The sequence below is a fragment of the Triticum dicoccoides genome, chromosome 7A (genome assembly GCF_002162155.2).
Source record: "Triticum dicoccoides isolate Atlit2015 ecotype Zavitan chromosome 7A, WEW_v2.0, whole genome shotgun sequence".
NCBI lineage: Eukaryota > Viridiplantae > Streptophyta > Magnoliopsida > Poales > Poaceae > Triticum > Triticum dicoccoides.
Window position 1 is genome coordinate 403,138,242 of NC_041392.1, and position 8,204 is coordinate 403,146,445.

Here is an 8,204-nt window from a genome sequence, read left to right on the forward strand (position 1 = left end):
TCTATGTTCTTGGAGATCTATTCGATGTAATACTCTTTTGCGGTGTGTTTGCCAAGATCCAATGAATTGTGGGTTTATGAACAAGATTATCTATGAATATTATTTGGTTCTTCTCTGAATTCTTATATGCATGATTTGATATCTTTGCAAGTCTCTTTGAATTATCGGTTTAGTTTGGCCTACTAGATTGATATTTCTTGCAATGGGAGAAGTGCTTAGCTTTGGGTTCAATCTTGCGGTGTCTTTTCCCAGTGATAGTAGGGGAAGCAAGGAACGTATTGTATTGTTGCCATTGAGGATAAAAGGATGGGGTTTATATCATATTGCTTGAGTTTATCCCTCTACATCATGTCAAGTTGCTTAATGTGTTACTCTGTTCTTTTGAACTTAATACTCTAGATGCATACTGGATAGCGGTCGATGTGTGGAGTAATAGTAGTAGATGTAGAATCATTTCGATCTACTTGACACGGACGTGATACCTATATTCATGATCATTGCCTTAGATATTCTCATAACTATGCGCTTTTCTATCAATTGCTCGGCAGTAATTTGTTCACCTACTATAATACATGCTATCTTGAGAGAAGCCACTAGTGAAACCTATGGCCCTTGGGTCTCTTTCTTATTATATTGCATCTTTTTTATTTACATCGCATCTTGTTTACTATTTTGCAATCTTTACTTTCCAATCTATACAACAAAAATACCAAAAATATTTATCTTACTATCTTTATTAGATCTCACTTTTGTGAGTGACCGTGAAGGGATTGACAACCCCTTTATCGTGTTGGTTGCATGGTTCTTGGTTGTTTGTGCAGGTACTAGGTGACTTGTGCGTTGTCTCCTACTGGATTGATACCTTGTTCTCAAAAACTGAGGGAAATACTTACGCTACTTTTCTGCATCACCCGTTCCTCTTCAAGGGAAAACCAACACATGCTCAAGAGGTAGCATGCATCATATACAACACTTCCTTAAGAAATCCATTAAGGAATGCATTTTTGACATCCACTTGCCAAATTTTATAATCATAAAATGCGGCAATTTCTAACATGATTTGGACAGACTTAAGCATCGCTACGGGTGAGAAAGTCTCATCGTAGTCAACTCCTTGAACTTGTCAAACACCTATCGCAACAAGTCAAGCCTTGTAGACAGTAACATTACCGTCAACGGCAGTTTTCTTCTTGAAGATCCATTTATTCTCTATGGCTTGCCGATCATCAGGCAAGTCAACCAAAGTCCACACTTTGTTCTCAGACATGGATCCCATCTCAGATTTCATGGCCTCAAGCCATTTTGCGGAATCTAGGCTCATCATTGCTTGCTCATAGTTCATATGTTCGTCATGTTCTAGTAACATGACTTCCAGAACAGGGTTACCGTACCACTCTGGTGCGGAACGTACTCTGGTTGACCTACGAGGTTCGGTAGTAAATTGATCTGAAGTTTAATGATCATCATCATTAACTTCCTCACTAATTGGTGTAGGCATCACTGGAACTGATTTTTGTGATGAACTACTTCCAATTCAGTAGAAGGTACAATTACCTCATCAAGTTCTACTTTCCTCCCACTCACTTCTTTTTAGAGAAACTCCTTCTCTAGAAAGGATCCATTCTTCGCAACGAATATCTTGCCTTCGGATCTGTGATAGAAGGTGTAGCCAACAATTTCCTTTGGGTATCCTATGAAGACGCATTTCTCCGATTTGGGTTCGAGTTTATCAGGCTGAAGCGTTTTCCCATAAGCATTACAACCCCAAACTTTAAGAAACGACAGCTTAGGTTTCTTGCCAAACCACAGTTCATATGGAGTCGTCTCAAAGGATTTAGATGGTGCCCTATTTAACGTGAATGCAGCTGTCTCTAAAGCATAACCCCAAAACTATAGTGGTAAATCGGTAAGAGACATCATAGATTACACCATATCTAATAAAGTATGGTTACGACGTTCGGATACACCATTACGCTATGGTGTTCCAGGTGGCATGAGTTGCAAAACTATTCCATATTGTTTCAAATGAAGACCGAACTCATAACTCAAATATTCGCCTCCAAGATCAGATCGTAGAAACTTTATTTTCTTGTTACGATGATTTTCCACTTCATTTTGAAATTCTTTGAACTTTTCAAATGTTTCAGACTTATGTTTCATTAAGTAGATATACCCATATATGCTCAAATCATCTGTGAAGATCAGAAAATAATGATACCCGCCGCGAGCCTCAACACTCATCAGACCGCACACATCAGTATGTATTATTTCCAATAAGTCAGTGGCTCGCTCTATTGTTCCGGAGAACGGAGTCTTAGTCATCTTGCCCATGAGGCATGGTTCGCAAGCGTCAAGTGATTCATAATCAAGTGATTCCAAAAGCCCATCAGCATGGAGTTTCTTCATGCGCTTTACATCAATATGACCTAAACGGCAGTGCCACAAATAAGTTGCACTATCATTATTAACTTTGCATCTTTTGGCTTAAATTTATGAATATGTGTATCACTACGATCGAGATTCAATAAAAATAGACCACTCATCAAGGGTGCATGACCATAAAAGATATTACTCATATAAATAGAACAACCATTATTCTCGGGTTTAAATGAATAACCATCTCGCATCAAACAAGATCCAAATATAATGTTCATGCTCAACGCTGGCACCAAATTAATAACAATTATTCAGGTATAAAACTAATCCCGAAGGTAGATTTAGAGGTAGTGTGCCGACGGTGATCACATCGACCATGGAACTATTTCCAACGCGCATCGTCACCTCGTCCTTAGCCAATCTTCGTTTAATCCGTAGCCCCTGTTTCGAGTTGCAAATATGAGAAACATTACCAGTATCAAATAACCAGGCGCTACTACTAGCATTAGTAAGGTACACATCAAGAACATGTATATCAAATATACCTTTCACTTTGCCATCCTTCTTAACCACCAAATACTTGGGACAATTCCGCTTCCAGTGACCAGTCCCTTTGCAGTAGAAGCACTCAGTTTCAGGCTTAGGTCCAGACTTGGGCTTCTTCCTGGGAGCAGCAACTTGTTTGCTATTCTTTTTGAAGTTCCCCTTCTTCCCTTTGCCCTTTTTCTTAAAACTAGTGGTCTTGTTAATCATCAACACTTGATGCTCCTTCTTGATTTCTACCTCCGCAGCCTTTAGCATTGCGAAGTGCTCGGGAATTGTATTTTCCGTCCCTTGCATGTTATAGTTCATCATGAGCCTTTATAGCTTGGTGGCAGTGATTGAAGAAATCTGGGAATGACACTATCATCAGGAAAATTAACTCCCAGCTGAGTCAAGTGGTTATGGTACCCAGACATTCTGAGTATGTCTTCACTGACAGAACTGTTCTCCTCCATCTTGCAGCTATAGAACTTGTTGGAGACTTCATATCTCTCTACTCGGGCATTTGCTTGAAATATTAACTTCAACTCTTGGAACATCTCATATGCTCCATGATGTTCAAAACGCCTTTGAAGTTCTGATTCTAAGCCATAAAGCATGGCACACTGAACTATCGAGTAGTCATGAGCTTTAGTCTGCCAGGCGTTCATAACGTCCGGAGTTGCTCCTGCAGCAGGTCTTGCACCTAGCGGTGCTTCCAAGACGTAATTCTTCTATGCAGCAATGAGGATAATCCTCAAGTTACGGACCCAGTCTGTGTAGTTGCTACCATCATCTGTCAACTTAGCATTCTCTAGGAACGCATTAAAATTCAAGGGAACGGTAGCACAGGCCATTGATCTACAACAACATAGATATGCAAAAACTATCAGGCCTAAGTTCATGATAAATTTAAGTGAAATTAAACATATTACTAAAGAACTCCCACTTAGATAGACATCCCTCTAGTCATCTAAATGATCATGTGATCCATATCAACTAAACCATGTCCGATCATCACGTGAGATGGAGTAGTTTTCAATGGTGAACATCTCTATGTTGATCATATCTACTATATGATTCACGTTCGACCTTATGGTCTCAGTGTTCCGAGGCCATATCTTCATATGCTAGGCTCGTCAAGTTTAACCCGAGTATTCTGCATGTGCAAAACTGTCTTGCACCCTGTTGTATGTGAACATAGAGCTTATCACACCCGATCATCACGTGGTGTCTCGGCACGACGAACTGTCGCACTGAGAACACTTATACCTTGAAATTTAGTGAGGGGTCATCTTATAATGCTACCACCGTACTAAGCAAAATAAGATGCATACAAGATAAACATCACAGGCAATCAAAATATGTGACATGATATGGCTATCGTCATCTTGTGACTTTGATCTCCATCTCCAAAGCACCATTATGATCTCCATCGTCACCGGCTTGACAACTTGGTCTCCATCATAGCGTCGTTGTCGTATCACCAACTATTGCTTCTACAACTATCACTACCCCATAGTGATAAAGTAAAGCAATTACATGGCGATTGCATTTCATACAATAAAGCGACAACCATAAGGCTCCTGCCAGTTGCCGATAACTTTTACAAAACATGATCATCTCATACAATAACTTATATCACATCATGTCTTGACCATATCACATCCCAACATGCCCTGCAAAAACAAGTTAGACGTCTTCTACTTTGTTGTTACAAGTTTTATGTGGCTGCTACGGGCTTCTAGCAAAAACTGTTGTTACCTACCCATCAAAACCACAACAATTTTTCGTCAAGTGTGCTGTTTTAACCTTCAACACGGACCAGACATATTCAAATTCTATTCAACTAAAGTTGGAGAAACAGACGCCAGCCACCTTTATGCAAAAAAGTTGCATGTCTATCGGTGGAACCGGTCTCATGAACGTGGTCATGTAAGGTTGGTCCGGGACTCTTCATCCAACAATACTGCAAAATCAAAATAAGACATTGCTGGTAAGTAGTATGACTATTTCACCCACAAATCTTTGTGTTCTACTCGTGCATATCATATACGCATAGACCTGGCTCGGATGCCACTGTTGGGGAACGTAGCATGCAATTTCAAAAAAATTCCTACGATCACGCAAGATCTATCTAGGAGATGCATAGCAATGAGAGGGGGAGAGTGTTTCCATGTACCCTCGTAGGCCGAAAGCGGAAGCGTTAGGTTAACGCCGTTGATGTAGTCGAACGTCTTCACGATCCAACCGATCTAGTACCAAATGTACGACACCTCCGACTTCAGCACACGTTCAACTCGATGACGTCCCTTGCACTCTTGATCCAACAGAGGGTCGAGAGAGAGTTTCGTCAGCACGACGGCGTGGTGACGGTGATGGTGATGTGATCCGCGCAGGGCTTCGACTAGGCACTACGATGCTATGACTGAAGGAGTAAACTGTGGAGGAGGCCACCGCACACGGCTAAGAGAATAATTGATGTGCTACGGGGTGCCCCTGGCCCCGTATATAAAGGAGGGGAGGAGGAGGCCGGCCACCAAGGGGGCGCGCCAAGGGGGGAGTCCTACTAGGACTCCACTCCTAGTAGGATTCGCCCCCCCCCCCCCTTTTCCTTTCTCATCGGAGGAGAACAGGAAGTAGAGGGAGAGGGAGAAGGAAAGGGGCCGCGCCCCCTCCTTTTTGTCCTATTCGGACTCCCTTGGAGGGGGGCGTGCGCCACCCCTTGCGGGCTCCCCTTTCTCTCCCCTAAGGCCCATGTAGACCCAATACTTCCCCGGGGGGGTCCGGTAACCCCTGGGTACTCCAAAATATACCCGAGCCTTTCCGAAACCATTCTGGTGTCTGAATATCATCGTCCAATATATCAATCTTTACCTTTCCACCATTTAGAGACTCCTCGCCATGTCCGTGATCTCATCCGAGACTCCGAACAAACTTCAGTCACCAAAAACACATGACTCATAATATAAATGGTCATCGAACGTTAAGCGTGCGGACGCTACGGGTTCGAGAACTATGTAGACATGACTGAGACACATCTCCGGTCAATAACCAATAGTGGAACCTGGATGCTCATATTGGTTCCTACATATTCTACGAAGATCTTTATCGGTCAAACCGCAATAACAACATACATTATTCCCTTTGTCATCGGTATGTTAATTGCCCGAGATTCGATCATCAGTATCCTCACACCTAGTTCAATGTCGTTACCGGCAAGTCTCTTTACTTGTTCCGTAATGCATCATCCCTCATTAGTCACATTGCTTGCAAGGCTTATAGTGATGTGCATCACCGAGAGGGCCCAGAGATACCTCTCCGATACTCAGAGTGACAAATCCTAATTTTGATCTATGCCAACCCAACAAACACCTTTGGAGACACCTGTAGAGCATATTTTTAATCACCCAGTTATGTTGTGGCATTTGATAGCACACAAGGTGTTCCTCCGGTATTCAGGAGTTGCATAATCTCATAGTCAGAGGAATATGTATAAGTCATGAAGAAAGAAATAGCAAAACTTAACAATCAATATGCTAAGCTAACGGATGGGTCTTGTCCATCACATCATTCTCCTAATGATGTGATCCCGTTCATCAAATGACAACACATGTCAATGGTCAGGAAACTTAACCATCTTTGATTAACGAGCTAGTCAAGTAGAGGCATACTAGGGACACTTTGTTTTGTCTATGTATTCACACATGTATCAAGTTTCCGGTTAATACAATTCTAGCATGAATAATAAACATTTATCATGATATAAGGAAATATAAATAACAACTTTATTATTGCCTCTAGGGCATATTTCCTTCAGGTTGTTCCAACCTCGGGTGCCCCCCGGACTGCCTCTTTACTCTATAAATGCCCCAATATTCCAGAAACCCTAGGGGAGTCGACGAAAATCAATTCCAGCTACCGCAAGTTCCAGAAACACCAGATCCAATCTAGACACCATCACATAGGGCTTCATCATGTCCATTGGTGCCTCTCCGATGATGCATGAGTAGTTATTTGTAGACCTTTGGGTCCGTAGTTAGTAGCGAGATGGCTTCCTATCTCTCGTTTGATTCTCAATACAATGGTCTCTTGGATATCCATATGATGTAATTCTTTTACGGTGTGTTTTTTGGGATCCGATGAACTTTGAGATTATGATCAGATGTATCTCTTTATCAATGAAAGTTATTTGAGTCTTCTTTGATCTATTATATGCATGATTGCTTATAGCCTCATATTTCTTCTCTGATATTTGGGTTTTGTTTGGCCAACTTGATCTATTTATCTTGCAATGGGAACATGTGCTTTGTGATGGGTTCGATCTTACGGTGCTTGATCGAAGTGACAGAAGGGGAACCGAAACGTATGTATTGTTGCCATTAAGGATAAGAAGATGGGATCTATTTCTACATAAATAGATCTTGCCTACATCATGTCATCGTTCTTATTACATTACCCTATTTCTACATGAACTTAATACACTAGATGCATGCTGGATAGCGGTAGATGTGTGGAGTAATAGTAGTAGACACAGGCAGGAGTCGGTCTACTAATATTGGACGTGATGCCTATATAATGATCATTGCCTATATATCATCGTGATTATTTGAAGTTCCATCAATTGCCCAACAGTAATTTGTTCACCCACCGTTTGCTATTTTTTTAGAGAAGCCACTAGTGAAACCTCCGGCCCCCAGGTCTCTTCTTTAATATATTTGCCTTTGCGATCTATTTTCCTTTGCTTTTATTTTCAGATCTATTAAACAAAAAATACAAAAATACCTTGCTGCAATTTATTTTATTCGAGATCTATTTATCCCATCTATCATATTTTTATCATGTCTGTTTCCCAATTTCTGGCGCCGTTACCCGAAAGGGATTGACAACCCCTTTAACATGTCGGGTTGCGAGTATTTGTTATTTGTGTGCAGGTGTTGTTTACGTAGTTTTGATTGGTTATCCTACTGGTTCAATAAACTTGGTCTTATCACTGAGGGAAATACCTACCGTCACTGTGCTGCATCGTCCCTTCCTCTTTGGGGAAATACCGACGTAGTTCTAGCAGACATCAAAAGGAATTTCTAGCGCCGTTACCGAGGAGACATCATCAACATCTACCAGGTTCCTAATCACAAATGTCATATCCTCGCAATTTATTTTATTTGCCATTTGCCTCTCGTTTTCCTCTCCCCCACTTCACAAAAAATTGTTGTTTATTCACCTTCCTTTCGTTCGCCGTTTTCTTGTCGAATCTGTTTTTAAGTGCAATCTTGTTACGTAGTCACAGTGACTCAAGATAACAC